The sequence below is a fragment of the Coturnix japonica genome, chromosome 2 (genome assembly GCF_001577835.2).
Source record: "Coturnix japonica isolate 7356 chromosome 2, Coturnix japonica 2.1, whole genome shotgun sequence".
NCBI lineage: Eukaryota > Metazoa > Chordata > Aves > Galliformes > Phasianidae > Coturnix > Coturnix japonica.
In genome coordinates this window covers 46,333,271-46,349,210 of record NC_029517.1, presented here as the reverse complement: position 1 = coordinate 46,349,210, position 15,940 = coordinate 46,333,271, and the positions used below count along the sequence as shown (strand labels likewise).

The following is a 15,940-nucleotide window of genomic DNA, read 5'->3' as shown; positions in this document are numbered from 1 at the left end:
TCATTGTCAACACACTGATAACTTAAGAACCAAGAAAACAGAATGATAATTTAAGAAGCAGTTATGTAGCTTCCTGGATATGCCACTGCACCACAGTGTTTGCTTAATTGCAGTCATATGACTGTCTTAATTAGCACCAGAAGTGTTCTGGAGGCTGAACACAAACAGTAATTCTTGTGAAGTACAACACATCATTGTGATAGTACCCAAAAGTTCTGTTCTGAAACCACGAACCTCAGTCTTCAGATGTGCAAAAAAAAAGGTGATAATAGGCACCAAATAAGCGCTTCTTAGATCTCTGAGAGAGATGACAAGTGCTGAGAGGTTTTCCAGGAAACCACTGCCGATGATTATTACAGTGCTTTATGACACAAAATTCACGTTGTTTAAAGAAACAAGTAGCTTTGATGATCTGTTTGCTCAATGCGCTTTGAAATATTTGGAATATCACATTTTTCTTGTGAACTATAAAACAAAGATGAATCATAGAATCATTTGAGTTGGAAGGGACCCTTAAAGGCCATCTAGGACAACTCCTCTGCAATGAACAGGGACACATACAGCAGGTCGGGGTGCACAGAGCCCCATCCTGCCTGACCTTGAGTGCCTCCAAGGATGGGGCATTCACCACCTCTCTAGGGAATGTTTCAGTCCCTCACTACCCTGACTGTAAAAATCTTCTTTCTCACGTCCAAGCTAAATGTCCTCTCTTTTAGTTTAAAACCATTTCCCCTTGTCCTATCTCAACAAACTGTTTTAGAGAGACTGTCCCCTTCCTTTCCACAGCCTCCCTTTAGACACTGAAAGGCCACCCTCAGGTCTTCCCAGAGCCTTCTCCAAGCTGAACAGCCCCAGCCCCAGCTCTTTCAGCCTGTTCCATCCCTTGGGTCATTTTCTGTGGCTCTCCTCTGGATGATGTCCACACCTCTCCTATACTGAGGACTCCACAACTGGATGCAGTACTCCAGGTGAGGCCTCATCAGTGCAGAGCAGAGGGGCAGGACCACCTCCCTCTCCCTGCTGGCCATGCTTCCCAGGATACAGTTCACCTACAGGGCTGCGAGGGCACAATGCAGGCTGATATCCAGCTTGTCATCCACTAGTAACACCAAAGCCTTGTCGGTACCAGACCTGTCACCTGTACACCAAGATACTTCTGCCACAAGACAGTGCAACAGCATACCAAGAACAGAAAATTCATTAGCTGTACTTCATTAGTAAGTCCTTCCATACAGGTAATCAGGCAGACCTTTTGCCTCCACGTTCCCTTTGGTAAGGGTTTCCCTTAGGATCTGAGCCATCCAGGCAGTAAGGGCAACGTGTTTCCCCCTACAGACCGGTTTCAGATACATACGCATTTTTAAAGGGAAAGTGCACTTCGATCCCAAGGCAGCATGAGCGCACCTACTCCACAGTCACTTCTTATCAATAACTTTTCTATGCAACCGCGTGCAACTTTAACACCTCCTCCACCCACCTTTCCACCGAAAGGACTGTTTAGGGCAGCAACATTTAGCGTTACCAAAGCACTAAGTAACTCTGAGCTCTGTTACACAGGTATGGGAGCAGAAAGAACACGGCAGCTCAGCAGGAGAAGGTGGGACAGAGGCAACCGAGACAGCGTGAAACCCAAGCCCGCCCCGCTGCCCCGTCGCGGCGCAGAGCCGAGAGGACGAAGGGCAGCGGGCGGAGCCCCGCCGCGCCCCGGGCCGCCCGCTGACAGCCGGCACCGCGCTCAGCCCCGCCGCCCGGAACAACCACCGCTTCGCAGCGCCCGCCCCGCTGAGCCCGGAGCTCCGGGCACGGCAGCCCCACACCGCTCTGTTGCTCCCCGGCAGCGACAACTTCTCCCGCTCCCGGATCGCAGCCGGCCCGGTACCTGCCTCGCAGCCACCCCGCCGCCCCCGGGGGCGCGGAAGGCCGTTGCGGCCGCCGCCACGACGAACAGCACCGAAGCGAGCAGGTGCGGAACGCAGCACCGCCGGGACCGCTGCCGCCGGCTCCTGCGCCTTGGGCTGGGCTGGGCGGGGTGGGGCGGGGCGCGGCGGGGAGGGCGGTGGGGAGCGAGGCCGCCCGCCCGTCCGTCCACTGCCGCCTCCTAGCGGGGAGCAGCCACAGCTCCGGCCGGGCCCCGACCCTCATCGGCTGCACTCGGAGAGCTTCGGCTCTTTCCGCGGCTTCCGGGAGAGGTGCCGGGTTTGGTGTCCCGTTGTGGGGCGAAGTGCGATACCGCTGGACAGCACATGAGCCGTCCCAAGCTGTGGGGCAGCGGTCGCTCGTATAACAGTACCTCTGGTTCGGGGCACGCAGGAGTCTCAGTGCTTGCTGCTCACGGGGAGCCGGTGTCCCTTGGTCTTGGCTCCTCAGTCAACCATGAGGTGAACTCGTGCCCACAGCACCAGCAGGCTGCCCAGGATTTGTGCAGCACAGCACAGAGATGTGGGCTCCAGCCTTGACAGTAGCCAATTGTGTCAGAGCAGCTCTGCGCCACGCTAATTAGCTGTGCCTTTCAGCAGAGCTAATTAACTGGAGCAGGGTGCCTCCATAGCCAGGCAGGCCGGTGATGTATTTTCTCCAGTGGCGAAGCTGTTTGAAGAAGTTTCCGGATGCTTGTGCCTGCCCTTGTGGCATGGTTGTGCTAATGCAACTCTTCAGTGAGATCAGTTCCAACTTACCATGCGCCAAAACTCTCATCAAAAATGTTTGCAGCTCAAATATCGCTTCTAGAGACACACGGGCTGTTGAGGCCCCTGTCCTCGGATATCTCTGTTAGCAAAGGGGTGGGAGCAGGGGGGAGGTGAACAGGAGGCAGAGCTCCAAAGAAAACAAGGGAAAAAGAATCATAGAATCATTAAGGCTGGAAAGGACCTCTGAGATCATCAGGGCCAACCACAAACTCACCCTAGAACTATAGAATATCTCAAGTTGGAAGGGGCCCATGAGGATCACTCTTGGTTCCACACAGGACCACCCAAAATCCAAAACCTATGTCATAGAGCATGGTCCAGAAGCTTCTTAAACTCCAGCAAGCTTGGTGCCTTGACAACTGCCCTGGGGAGTCTGTTCCAAGTGCCCAACGTGACAGGACTGACACTCATTGGGTCAGGCTGCTCAAAGCCTCATCCAGCCTGGCCTCAAACACCTCCAGGGATGGGGCATCCACAGCTTCTCTGGTTGGAGTCGCCTTTGCGAGTGTCTAAGTAAAAAATTTCCTCCTAGCTTCTAATTGAAATATCCCCTCTTTTAGTTAAACACTGTTCCTTCCCCCTTGAAGTTAACAGGCTTCATTCTAGTTCTGAGGCTCAAAGCTCATCTCAGCTTGAGAATGTTAGAGTTTGCAGAGAAGCCCTGACACTGCCCACCCAGATCAGCCCATCAGTGTCAGCCAAGAACCTCTTTCTTATCAGTGTGGAATGCACCCCTCTGATGCTTTGTATTCCATGGAAGGAAGCTAAACCTGCAGGTATAAAGCTTTGTTTTTGAAAAGCATATTCCCAAATTTCTTGGTTGTCCGGAAAGGTTTCTACCTGTATCTCTATCCCTGTACAGATCAGGAGCAGGGAAGGGAAGAAGGAATGAGGTAATGTTAAGTTCTGCACACAGGCTGCTGCAGGAGTACTGCTGAATTTGTCCTGACAGTAGCAGATCTCTACCACTGTGTGTGATGTCACCTGTTTCTACAGGTCACCTACTGGTTAAAGTGCTAAGTTAGACTGAAAACCAGTTTACTACCTGTAGTTAATATAGATAAGTTCTTTGCATAGGTTAACCATATGGCTGCACCTGCACTTGCAGTGATAGGAGAAGCAGCTGAGGTGGAAGAGAAGGCCACCTAATTGAGCTGCATAGCCAGGCCATGCTACCCTTTGGAGCTGATGAAACTGCAGCCTGACTTGACAGCTTAAGCTGGCTTTCTTTCATGAGAGATAGCAGTTAAAGAGAGAAAAGAAGGAATAAGTCCTGCTATCTGTATTCTAAATGATAGAATGTGGCTTGGCTGGAGGTAAATCCCAGAGCAAGATTTTAGAGAGGCATAAAATGATGCTTAGTATCCCACTTTTGACAACCTAGGAGAAATAAATGAGTGATTGAGAAAAGAAAGCTAGTTGGGGAAAGTTACAGATTTGGACAGTCCAGGGATGGGGACAAGGCAAGAAGACAACTGTCTTCAGTTACATACAGCATATGAAAAGGGCACCAGTACTGTGTTCTCCATGACAGCTGGGGTTGGGATAAAGTGCAAGCAGCTTAATTCACAGGGAAACAGACTACAATGACGTGTCTTGCAAAGTCTTGCTAGACATAAGTCAGTCTAGCCAGGCAAATGATGGAACCTCTTTCATGCCATTTTTTAGCGTGGCTAAAGTAAATATCCTGTACTAAGGGATGAGCTTTCATTAGAACCAAGTAGGAAAAAAAAAGACTGCCTGAGGCCTCTATCAACCCATGTGGAGGGAAAACACTTCTATTGTCAAGCCCAGCAAGTCTCTCCTGTGTAAATACATGTACATACATATATACATACATGCATATAGACTTTCAGAAGCTCATCAGCCAAATTTTAGAGAATTTCCTTTAAATCAGTGGAAGACTCCTTGCTGCAAGCATCATGGACATGCTAGAGCTCCTCAGTAGACACTTCTGAAGAGGCAAATTGTTTGTTTGTAGATAGCAGTTCTTTATCCTAACTCTTACTGGAAAATGCTATGGCTTATACTTGCTTGAACTCAGTTCAGCCTGAGGCAGAAACCCATGATGGGAAACTTCATCCTAGTAATTAAACTCTGGTGCAACATAACTGAAACAAGGTCTTATAAACAGAGCTCTGGACACTATGGTCACCTCTGCCTTATAGATACATATGCAGTATGCATGCATGGGTTAAGCTTCAGTTCAGTCCAGTCCCAGCGGTACTGAGGTTCAAGCAACTGTTCTCCCAAGTTTAGCAATACATGTTTAAGTCTCAGTCTTCTTAAAACATAAACCAACAATGAGGTTTCAAGAAAAAAAAAAAAAACCACACACAAAAAAACCCTCAACAAACCAGTAAGTGACTTAATGTAAGTTCACACGATCAGCAAATGCCAGTGTAGGAAAACACAGACTAGGAGCATATACACAGGCAGGGAATGCTGCCCAGCATTTAGACAGCAGTGTGTCTGGCCAAAGCAATTTGTATGCTTGCTGGGTCTTTGTGGGTGTCATTCTCCTTCCTCATTTCAGCTGTGATTGTCAGGCATTGGCTTACAGGCATGTATGAAGATAAGCCATGCTGTATGTTGACTCATAAAATATGCATCATGAAATCTTGGTTAAACAAAGGTAAGAGAATATGAAAATGCAGATGCTGAGAATGTACCGACAATGTTTCACTTAGTCCTAAGCAGTGAAAATGTTCCAGACTCTAAAATGATGGGAAACAGTGAAAGCACAATCAGTTTGGACAGTTAAATGTAAGCAAAACATTGTAGATTAAGATATGTTGCTGGCTACATACACATACAGAAAATTAAGTGATAGTTTTTATCTCTGCTTTGATTATCTGATTGATAGCTTGATGAATATGTATTTACATTATATCTACAGCCTTTCTGTCACTGAGAAGCAGAGTTGTCAAATGATCTTTTTGGCTTGCTCTTTCTTTACTCTGCCTTATGGACACTCCATGATTTCATGTTATCTGTACTCTATAGAGACAGAGGGAGGTATTATTATAACTCATTTGCTTTTCTTGCATTTCCCTATAACAGTATTTCCCTACTTCAGGTTATATATTTTTAATTAAAAAAAATACAATTCATAGGAAAGAAGTGCCGGATAATTTTTGCTTTGTCTAAAATTTGCAAATGTTTTACATTTAACAATTAATCATGAAAAGCGTATTTAAATGGCTATTATTTAAATGAATCCAATATATATACTTAATTCAATTTCACAGGAGAAACAATATAGCCCTACTCTAATTTTCTGTAAAAGGTATTTTGTTTCTTGCAACATTACCACTCCCTAAAGTATGGAGGGAGCATATTTTACATTCTGTATCATTTGAATTTGAGAAGGAACACTGCAGAAAGCTGCTTTAATTGAAGTGTGAAATGTATGGGATTGAGCCTTTAGGGTGCGCTGGGCACTTTTCTCATCATTCTGGTTGATAGATTTGCATGATGTGGGTGGGGAATGTTGTTGATCTGGCTGTCCATTTTAATTTGGGGCCAGTTGTGGCAGCTTGAGTGTGAAGTAAGAGAGCAGCTTTAAAGAGAGGGACAAGTATGGGAACCTTAGACACTATGCTGAAGCCCAAAATAGGTAAAATTGCACCATTTATGCTCTTTGGAAAAGCATGATATTTAAGTGAGCTCAAAATATCATAAACTGCAATGCTTTGTACTTTATCTCCTGTATTGAATAATTCCTGTCTTCTTTGGCTTCCTGTTTCACGTGAATATAATAAACAAGCAGTAGAAAAGCCCTTAAACTTAACACATCCCTTTCCTACTTCTTAGAGAAATGCAGCTCTGAATTTAGCAGGAGACCAGCAAGCCTCAGTGAGGGGACTTGATGTGTCCCAAAAAGGAAAAGAAAAAGTCTGTTTTACCATTCTGATTTACATGGGAATATATGCCTAACCTAACCTGTCTGCCATCAGGTCATCAATGCCTTTCTGCTGCTGAATTTCCTATCAAATCATTCCATTTAAGAGGAGTCTCCTAATTTGTTACTACAAGCACATCTAATCTTACAAGACTAGGAAAGAAGAAGCAGAACAGCTCCACACCTGCTAGTTTTCTAAGAATCATTAGTGCCTGGAGTTTTTAACTGGGTAACTGCTAAGGTCTGATTTTGGGGTGGTCCTGTGTGGGTCCAGGAGCTGGACTTCATGATTCCTATGGGCTCTTCCAACTTGGGTTATTCTAGTGTGCTATGAACTGCTCTTGCTGCACTGCTGGTAATACTTCTGTCATTGTGAAAGCCAAAGCCCCATTCCAGCAGATGGCATATAAACCGAGGAATGGCAAGAGTGTTTCTGTGTTATTTGGCATCCTTACACAAATGGAACAAGTAGCCTTCCCTTTTGCCATGTTATCATACCACAGTGTTCATTAATGCCATCAAAAATGGAAAAACTCAACTCCCACTTCCCACCCACTCCCCATCCCCTGACAAGGAAACCGTATGCATCGGGAAATGAGTAATAGAGCAGCTCCTTTCTGAAGGTCACAAGAAATGAAAAAGGAAAAAAAAAAGAAAGTAACTATGTTTCTTTTAAGAGACTGTTAATGAAAAGTGCAAATGCCTCAGCATGTTCATATTCAGCATAATTCAATCCAGGGTTATCATGTACCTAAGGGGAGAAGCCATAAAGAACTAGGTCTAGAGTCTGGGGATCAGAAGGCAGCAGCTTGTCTACACTAATTGATTTCCAGACTGGTATTATAAAAATCTGTATAGTGAAAATACTAATGAGGCCCTACTTTGGGGAGGAGAAGAAGTTCTCACAGTTTAGCTATAAGCTTTCAGTAATTATGAGGTGCTGCACTCCAGGTTCTGAAGGCATAAAGCAGCTTGAGTGGTTTTCTTGCTACGAGCCATCCAAACATACCTTGTATATTTTGACATAACTGTCTAGCTCTACAAGCAGTCTCTGTCAAGGTACTTAAAAGCTGGATGCTGCAGTTCTGAATGTAGAGGTGCCCAGCTCTGGAGTAAAATCAAGACTACTACATGAAGCTTTTGGGCTGCTTTCTTCTCAGAAGGAGTGGTGAGGTATTGGAATGGGCTGCCCAGGGAAGTGGTGGAGTTACTATCCTTGGAGGATAAGGATAGAATAAGGATAAGGAAAGAACAGATCTAGTACTTAAGGACACAGTCTAGTGAGCAAAATTAGTGGTAGGTAGACATTTGGACTAGATGGTCTTAGGGGTCTTTTCCAACCTTAATGATTCTGTTCTGTTCTGTGATTCAATAGAGTACACGGGAGATGTTTTCCGGCTCATGTGGCATTGAAAATCTGCCAGCACACTGAACTGATAATACTTGGTCAACAAATTCAGCAGGGGGATGCTGATGCTAGTGGTGGGAAATACTACATGTGCAGACACCTGCCAAGACTCATGTCATAGCCCCAGGTGCTCCATCAAGGCACCTCCATCCATTTGGGTTGAATTTCCTGGAAGTCAGTCCCTGAGCAGAAATAGGATTGGTGTGCCTTATATCTGGGTTCTGCTCATGTTCATCTATTGTGTAAGCCATGGCTTCACAGCCCAACTAGTGCAGATATGAGTGTCTGCAGGCATGTAACAGGTACATAGAGACTTCATGCTACCAAAATTAGGTGCCCTTCATGTCTCTGACTTACTTCCATGTAAACACTAAGGGTAATAACGTAGGAGTTTCAAATTTAGTCCAAGTCCCACTCTGAGTTTTCTAAAAACCCATGTTGTATCTGGCCTTACATATCTTTTCTGCTTGTTCTGACTTACCATGCCCTAAAACTCTGTGAGGGCTATAATCAGCCTTTGGATAACACACGTAGAAAAGAAGGATTCAAGGACAACTTTAATCTTGCAGGGTCATGCATTGAAATATTGGGATTAAAATCCCTCTGATTTATCATTCTGCTTTCCTAGCATGTTTAGCAATTGCAGAGTCACAGTTAATATTTCCCAGTTCTCCCCTATCTTTTCCTCAGAGGATGAAAGTCATACAGAACATTTATATGCTCGTTTCTTTCCACTGGACAGAATTACACATGTCTGAGTACAAATGCAGATCATTTCATTAAAATCCTATAAAAAACAATGCCAAACAGATACTGTGTTGTTTGTTTGGTTGGTTGGTTGGTTGGTTTTTCCATTGAAATTCAAGACCACAGAAAAAGTCTGTGGGTATTTATTGTCACACCTGTCCTTACACTCAACCACAGTTCACAGAGCTGGCATTTTACATGAACCTCTTACCTATCCTCTCCCCATATTTGCCAAACTGTGTCTTTTGGTAAAGCAGTACAGTATTATTTCCCATTACCTATCACTTCTGGTCCTAATTTTTTATTTTATTTTAATTTATTTTTTTATTATTATTATTTTTCCAGGATTAATTAGGGAAAATCTGTGCTGCACTAATAAAAGGCTTTTTTTTATTACAGTTGCTGGAAGGAAAAAAAGAGTAAGAGAGGGGAAAAGATTGTTTCAGCTCAGAGTTTTTATTCTGCTGAAAAGAAAAAGCCTCAGTGGTCTGAATTTTGGGGGATAACTTGCCACATAATGTGTCACAAAAGTATCTTTAAAGTGGTTCTTTAACTCTTATCAGATTAGGCTGGTTTTGACTTGCTTATCTCTATTTGACCACAAATGTTGCTAATGTTTTTGAATGCCGAGGAAAACAAGCACTTTTTACTACCATTTTGGACTCGTAGGTCCACCCATTGGATCTTTAGATACCTTTGGATTGACTGATTTCATAACAGAATAAAGAGGATCAAGATTTATTACCCAGGTCTTGACAGTGCAAACTACAGGGACTATAGTTTTCAAAGCTTAGCCACCTATGGTTCCTGTGTGGAGCTAGCTTGCCAATCTGAGTAGTTTGTCTATCCAGCTACCTCAGGCTTTGTTTGTATAAATAAACCTGTGTATAGTATCATCACATTCTCCCTTTCCTGCCTTCTGCTCCATATGGGACTTTTATAATGCTAGAATTACAAATATGACATCACTGCCAACACTTACGCTGGTAACATTACTCTCTGTGTAAAGCCTGATAGCTAACAAAAACTGTTTTCAAAGCAGAGATGATCTCATTGCTGGTGCTTGTGCATAAAGATGTTTTGGCATGATAAGATCCTGTGTAAATTTATGTGTTTGTTACTGAAATCTTTTCAAAAGGAGAAGAAGTAAACAGAAACAAAACAGGAAAAAGAACAGAAAAAAAAAGAAAAAGAAAAGAAAGGGGGAAAGGGGAAAAAAAGGGAAATGAGGGGAGAAGGGGAGGGGAGGGAAGAGGAGAGGAGGGGAGGGAAGGAAAGGGGAAAGAAGAGGAGAGGAGAGGAGAGGAGAGGAAAAAGGAAAAAGGAAAAAGGAAAAAGGAAAAAGGAAAAAGGAAAAAGGAAAAAGGAAAAAGGAAAGGAGTAAGAAAGAGAGAAAGAAAGAGAGAGAAAGAGAAAGAGAAAGAGAAAGAGAGAAAGAGAAAGAGAAAGAGAAAGAGAAAGAGAAAGACAAAGAGAAAGAGAAAGACAAAGACAAAGACAAAGACAAAGAGAGAAAAAGAGAAAGAAGTAACTTCTTTCTTGGATGGACAAGGCAAAGCAAAAGCATTTTTGAAATCTCCAAACTGTGGAAAGACTGTTTTAAATGTAGATAGAAACTAACAAAGCTGATACTAGCAGGCTAGTTGGCAAAAATAAGAAAATAAAACTCCAGTTGTTTCCCTTCAACAGAACCATCTATTCCTGATTCTTCTCAAAACCTTTCTTTATGAGTCAATAGCTCTAAACAGCTAGTATCAAATGCTACTGTAACCTGGTATGCTCCTATCAGGAAATTTAATATTGTCAAAATATTGTCAAAGAGAAGGCCACAGAATAAAAAGGGAGAACTGTTTTATGGTGAGGCAGCTCGAGACTGCTATTTTATTGAGAGAATTAAGTGGCACGAAACAACTACAATTATAAATAGTAACCATAATGAGAACATGAATGAAATATATATAGTTATATGATCCACTAATGACTCCAAAAAAGCCATAAGATGAATGAGTCACTGAGATTTAAATATAGTCCCCTGCTGCAAGAGTTTTATCATCAAACAAGGCTCTACTGGAGTTAAAGGGGGTCCTACAGACAGTGATTTGTGTGCTGGTAGCAGTGGTTGCGAGTCAGCTCTGCTGCGAGCAGTGCAGCAAAGAAGCTGCAACGAGATGATTCACTGATCAGAGGGCTTCCATTCTAGCTGTGATACAGTGGTGTAGATGAATGCGTTCATTATTTTCTATAGCCCATGACCTTTCCTGCTTCGTAAATAGCAACATTTATATTTCTGCACAATATTTATTTTAACATCGTCACTATTGATTTCACTGTATTTCATCAGTTGTTCCAATTGTAAAGTTAAGTTCACTTGCTGGGATGACATCAACAGCTTTCTAGAGGCAAAGAAAAAAAAAAAAAAAAAAGAAAAAAAGAAAATAGACAGACTATGGTTTTAACAGCTGGGAACAGAAATAGCTTTTGACACAGTGATTTTAGAGTTATTTTTTACTGCATGACACAATTTGTTTTTAAAGAGTTGTGTCTTATAGACACACGTCTGGCAGAGCAAAATCATGAGAGGGGTAAAATAAACAAGCTGACCTCTACTCTGCTGGCCACCAAAACAGTGCAGGCGAGGGAGAAAAGAATTTTACAAGGTCCTTCAGAAACATAAACCCGGAGACTATGCTGCAGATGTTCTTGCTATCATCTGCGCTGCTGTCTCTGAAGGTCATTTATAATTTCAGCCCCGTTTTGCATCAAGTGAGAAAGGAATTCAGAGTGCCTGCTAAAAGGTTTGCCTATTGAGGGACCATATGTTGCTGCTAAAAGCTTTTGAAAACACATATGCAAAAGTGTACCACCACTTCAGGAGGTTTTCTTTGGGCATCTGAAGAAGTGAAACTTGGACATAATAAGAAAATGAAATGAGTTTCCTTTTTCTCCTGTTTCTTCTCTCTTACCTCCACATACTTCAGGAGATATAAGAGGAACAAGCTTCATTGTGGTGCTCAGCTGTCAGCCGAGCGCGTGGGCTGTCTGTGAGCTCTTGAGAACCTTGCTAGTGCAACATCATGTACACTGCTCATAATGACACCAAAGGAGCAATTAGGAGAGGCTATTCATGCACCTCAGTTAAAATTGTTAGTTGCTGATATTCAGATCACCTAGTGTGTGTATGATCTCATGCCAAGAACTTATATGTAAAAATAGGATGTTCATAGATGCAAGTAATTAATAAATATAGCAGTATTATGTCTGAGTGTGTGCTGCTCTAACTGCTTTATTCCTGTCAATATTAATACAGCTGTCAGAGGCACAGAGTTTCTTTGAGCTAGCATGTTCAATAAATTCACCCCTGGCTGCACTGCTAATTTCCTGCACTAGAATTACTGACTGCACAACCATAGAAATCTTTTCTCCCATCCACTGTGAAATGCTGGCTGTGCAGCTCAAAGGAGAGAAGCAGGCATGAAGCAAAAGGCGAGGAGCTGACATTCTCCTTGTGCTTATTGATGTGATGAGCTCGAACTACAACAAGGCATTTCCTGCAAGTCATGTGTCTTGGGAAGTCCGTGGAGACTTGTGGCAAGCAGCTGTATGCCCTCTTTCATCCGAAAGTTGTGTTTGCCTCTTGTGGGTTTCACTGGTCTGCCCAGGGTTTGCTCGCAATCACATTTCTTGTTACATTTTCCACACCTTGAGGCAAATGCTGTGGTGGAAAATGTTTCTTTTGTACATTTAGACATAGTTCATGAAAAACATTTAGCATTGTTTAAGGCAGGCTTTCATTCATACTGCTTTCATACTGCTCATAGCTTGCTATGGAATTAAATAATAATTAAATACTGCATGATAGAATAAAAATGTTTAGAATTCTTATGGATTTGTGGAATACAGATGCAAAGAGATGCTGCAGCAGCAGCAGTTATGTTTGCAAAATCAAATGCAACATAAAAGGCAGATCTCACACTGAAATATTAGTGGTAGTTTCACATTATCATCACATCCAACAGCGTTTATATGTCTGTGTCTGTATATTCACTTTTTGTAGTTGAGGTTTAGGAAAATGTTTTAAGTAAAATACTCGAGCTGTAATTTTGGGATGTGCTTTTTATGAGGAGCTTGGTAAGGTTTTTTTAAATAATTCTTTGAAGAAATTGACAGTTATTTCTTTACACGCTGGAGCAAAACTCAAGCCATTTCCATGTAAAAGTATAACCTCACAGATTTTTTTTGGTCCATTTTGTTTGCCCAGTCAGTGCAATATATACAGCTGAAAATTATATTCTGCCAAGGATTTAAAACGCTCTATGTCATGAAAATTGATTTCCATGAAATTTGTAACCATGCAGACATTGACATATACTAGAAATCAATAACCATTTCAGCATCTTTCAATGTTGTTATGTATTTCTGTTCTAATAAAGGAATTAAGAAGCCCTCTGGTGACAAAACTAATATTTTTATATTGAAACTAATATTTAAAGAAGACAGTGTCTGCGTAGGTACTCTCAGGTGCTATATATACTCATGTTTTTTGTTCTGTACTCTCAGGGTCCCATGGAAACTGAAGAGAAGAGGACTATTCATATTTATAAATATAAAGCATATTCCTAAACACTTGTAAGCTGAAGGGCTCGTTTAACAAATGCATTAATGACCTGTCTTTTTTCTTCCCCTTTATACTTATATTTTCAGTGAAAAGAGCATTCAGTATCCCAGATCTTCAGACAAAAGTCCACACATCACAGGAAATGCAAGAAACACATTTTTGAGCAAAATGTATGAGCAGTTTACTGTAGAATGTGCTCTTTCCGCATCTTAAAGCCACTCCTCCAGCTTCAATTTCAGGAGACAATGTCAGAGTGCAAGCTTAGAAGGTGACATCAGAGCACTGGAAACCACTGCCTGCCTGTCCCTTCTGAGGATGACTTGGAAAAGAGTAATGCAGTGAAATAAACTGAGCAGGAATTCAAATGACTTGGTCAAGCTGAGTCAGAGCAAAAGTTTCTATGATGCTGACAGCCTGGAAAACCAGGCCTTAGTGTTTTGTAATGGCTCAATCTACTTTTTTTTAAAAGAGCCAACAATATGCATTGCTCATTTCTGGTAATGACAGAAGTATTATTTACAAAGAAGACTCAAATGTTGTAATTTAATAACCCTCATCAAAACGCAGGTGGAAAGCGCTATTTGCTCACAAACTGCATTTCTGATTAGATTTATCATTTGCAGAGCAGAAGTACACAGTTACAGAAGGAAAGTAGCTTGAAAGGAAAAAGACAATTGGACTAGTAGGTTAGAAGCATTCCAGAATGAAATCTTTTTTCTTATTTTCTTTTTTTTCTCTGTTTCTGAAATAAATCAGTTTTAATATAAGATGATATGATCAACCTAATAAGACTTTCCGACCTGAAATTTCATTGTGTTTGTATGGAAGAGTGGAAAACACTTTTAAAACGGTCATTGAGTTGAGAGTGAGAAAATAGATTACATCTGAAGAATGCTGTTTCAGTGTCTGGGAGTGAGGTTCAGAAACAAATCCCTTAAACAGCTATTATTAGTCATCTCAGAGGAGAGAGATATTTTATCTGACTCTGCCCCAGTTTGAAGACCTCTCAGTAATACAAAGAAATGGAAGTAAAACTATTTGAGAGTCATTTGTCCTAATTTCTAGGGTCTGATCCACATTGAAAGTCTAATCTAGGGAATGGTGTTTTAAAGGACTCATTACCTACTCCCAGACCTAAAGCATTCTTCCCATCATCTTTTGTCCTTCACTGTAGAGAGACTGTTGTGGTTTTGCTCTATAATTCCAATATAATGTAATGCTATAATCTTAAAAGGAGTTGGAAATATATGTAGTTCAATTTCTATGCATAGTGGCAGAATGTCATTGGGTCACAGTCTGCAAGCATTACTTAATATTTTCTTGTTATTTTAATACATTTCCTGGCAGGTTAGGCATGGTCTGCTAGTTCAACTTATATTCAGTCAAATGGCTAAACAAAAAGCCTGGCAATTAAACTGATGAGGTTGTAATCCTTCAGAAAACCATCTTCCCCTTCAGAAAACTGCTTCCTGTGTTCTCAGTATTCTGGAACATGGATGGAAAATAGCGTGAGAAAAGAAAATGTGTAGGAAAGAGGTGTAATAATTAAAAAAGTTAGGAAGCATGAAAGAAATGATAGTATAGCATTTCCAATGATGGCACCAAGAGCTCAACAAGATTTTAGAGAAAATAACTAAAAAGAAACAAATCTCAGGGTGTTCTTTCTGTTTTTGAAGGAATTTGATCCAGGAAAGCCACTAGCCATTTACAGCCCCAAAAAAACCACAACCAAACAACCATGGATTTCTGCCAAGCTTGTCTTTCTAGGTTTGCATCAATCCATATTTTCCCTGTCCTTCTGCTGACTAGTTGCTTTTTCAGTACTTCAACTGAAGAGCAAGAAATGCAAATTTTCTGACATCTCTGCCAAAGCTATACTTGGCGAGCAAACAATACTGATGAGTCTATACTCCACTTCCTTGGAGGCCAAAAATACCTTTCTCATGATGTAATCATGGAAATCATTTTATTTTAATCGACTTATAACAAGTATAAATGCCAAAAACTTATGATCTATCTATTTGAGACACAAAGGTGTGAAGGAGATGGAAGAGCTTCTGGTCCTTGCTTACTGGTGCCATCCAGTCAAATGGATGCACCTCACAAGCTAGCTGCAAATGTTACAGATTTCTGTTGGATTCTGAAGGACAGACTCAAGATGATAGCATTTGTAGGGAGAGGTAAGATTTTATTAGATAAACTGAGATCAGATGGTGCACTGCTTAGCTTTAGTGCTCACTGCTTAGACCTTCCTGACTATAACCTATACTGACTGAGTCTTTAAATATCAGGAAGAAGTTATTTTATAATGAGGGTGGCACAGGTTGCCCAGAGAGGTGATGAATGCCCTGTCCCTGGAGACATTCAAGGTCAGGCTGGACGGGGCTCTGAGCACCCTGATCTGCTGGAGGTGCCCCTGTTCACTGCAGGGGAGTTGTTCTAGATGGCCTTTAATGTTCCCATCCAACTCTGTATGATTCTGTAGTGCTTTTCTAAGCAGAAAATATAGTGCTCCCATTTATGTCTGTGTTACTAAGATTTTAAGCATGAATTTACAAGTAATTTACCGCTGCTTGATG

The 15,940-nt window shown here is 41.9% G+C and overlaps 1 protein-coding gene across 7 annotated transcripts in view; it reads right to left on the bottom strand.

Annotated features, from left to right (window-relative positions):
• PTPN3 (protein tyrosine phosphatase non-receptor type 3) overlaps positions 1-15,940 on the bottom strand; it is a 157,904-nt gene that overhangs the window by 119,704 nt on the left and 22,260 nt on the right. The window contains exon 1 of one of the 7 annotated variants that reach the window (XM_032442444.1): positions 1,880-2,020. The exons of 5 other annotated variants lie outside the window; for them this stretch is intronic. The gene's annotated coding sequence lies outside the window, so the exon portion shown is untranslated. Of the gene's footprint in view, positions 1-1,879; positions 2,021-15,940 lie in introns of those variants that run through there. One more of the 7 variants, XM_032442445.1, reaches the window with a different exon arrangement.